Below are 1,980 nucleotides of genomic sequence, written 5' to 3'. Positions count from 1 at the left end.
TATGTGTCAACACAACAGCATCTGTCGTTGAAATTGGGTATCATTTATTTGGCATCAGCATAGCAAAGATTTGGCTGACAGCCAGAGTAAATATTCCAGCAGAAACTGCTGCAACAAGAGCTCTCTCTGAAGTAATTCTCTGAAATTCAGGTGCTCAAACATCATCTTTTAAGAAATTCTTAAGACGTTAGAGACCTGAAGCAAAAATCCTTTCAGGTTCCACGTTCTTGTCTACTTTTCTTTATCATGTCCAATTTTTGTGTGTGTGTGTGTCCTTTTTTTTTTTATCCTTTCCATTTCATATTCCAACGCTTGTTTACATAAAAATTAAGAATGAATACAATCAGTGATGGCTTCTTTGGGGAAACTTCCCTTAAATGTGAAAGAGGCAAGGCTTTCAAAATAGGAGAGTAAGAAATTATATATCCCTTTTCTCATAAAAGATATGTAGTTGTTTGTTTGTTTTTCATATTTTTCTTTTTTTTCTGATTAACTTAGTCTCTGTAATGTTTCTTGCTTTTTCTTAGACCTTATCTATATAAGTTTCACATTCCCAGAGATGTAAGTGAGTCAAACCAGTAATTTCAGAAAGTTAGGAAAGCCCCGAGTCCATAAGACACTCCATTTGTCAGGGGCAGAATTGCCATGGTTCAGTAAATATTTTAGAGTACCTGTGGGAAATTAGAAACTCAGATCACTTTGCTTTTATGCCTGGTCCTTATCGTACTTGAAGGAGGTAAAGAAGTAACTCTTCTGCTTAATGGTACAGCTTGTAATAGTCAGCTGGTTGACTCTGCTGTAGGTATCTTTTTTAAAATGGAAATGGGAAGGTCAGAGTTGGGAAGCAGAAAATACGGCAGAAAGACTTGGGGTCATGTCATGTATCCAGATGTTTACCTGGTGTCTTTTCCCTGGCCAGGCTCCAGGCAGTCCCTGTCACTGCATCAAATTAAAGTTTTTCACTTGTGTGCTAAAGAAACTCCTTTCTAGGAAAGCATTAAGAATAACACAGAGATAAAAGTAGTTAGGAAAAAATATGCATTGGATTTTCAGTGCTGGAAGAAAAGCTTGTAGAATAAAGATGAGCTGGGTTTTTTTTAAAGGGTTTTGGTTTTGTTGTTTTGGTTTTTTTTCCCCCTGAGGTTTGAAGTCCTGTGAAGTTCAGTTTCGCTCAGAGAGGAGAGAACAATGAAAGGGAGGAGGTCTATCATATTCTCTGCATTTTAAATGGGTTGGTTTGTGTTTGGGTAGCAAAGAAATAGTAAATTTGGATTAACTATATACTTCATACTCTCAAAATAAATCACAAATCTAGAGTTAAGTAATGAAACCCCTTTAGGAAAATCAATGCTACCTTTATCCAAGCTCAATTTATTCAAGAGGTCTGCTTTGTTGCTGCCCTGGCAAAGCTTGAATTTAATGATTAACCTCTTTGTGACTCTTCGTGTAACTTTTGGCTTTCCATCTGGTACTTATATAAGCGTAAGCCAAGATGATAACAGAATGCTGCAGCGGAGTGGTATGTGCTATTTGGGGAAAAATCTCTTTCCAAATCCTGTATGCGGTACGCATCAGCCCGAATGAAACTGAGAGAAGCCCATTACAAAATCCGATTAGCTGTCTGCTCTCTAGATGAGTTAAAATCTCTGTCCAGTGTGGTAATCAGTGATGTCTAGCTGGTAGCTTATCTGGTAATAGTGCTGTCGCCTTTTATAGAGGCACCTTCTCTTGCAGTTCTGCCAGGCGTGTGTATTCATTGCAGCCACGTATAACACTGAGCGTCAAAGTGATACCCTGTAATAAATTTCAAAATCCTCTTCAGTGCTGAACCTGGCACTGTCTTGTTCTGTTGTGTCACCCTTCCATTCAACAGATTTCCTTGTGAGATCCAAAAGTGTCATGCAAGCAGTAGCATATGAGAGGAGGGAGAGTGACTATGCTCGGTGTGAAAGGAGCACTGGAAAGTGCAGCATTAGCTTC

Source organism: Antrostomus carolinensis, unplaced genomic scaffold (assembly GCF_000700745.2).
Source record: "Antrostomus carolinensis isolate BGI_N321 unplaced genomic scaffold, ASM70074v2 scaffold17393, whole genome shotgun sequence".
NCBI lineage: Eukaryota > Metazoa > Chordata > Aves > Caprimulgiformes > Caprimulgidae > Antrostomus > Antrostomus carolinensis.
This window is presented reverse-complemented; position numbering follows the sequence as displayed.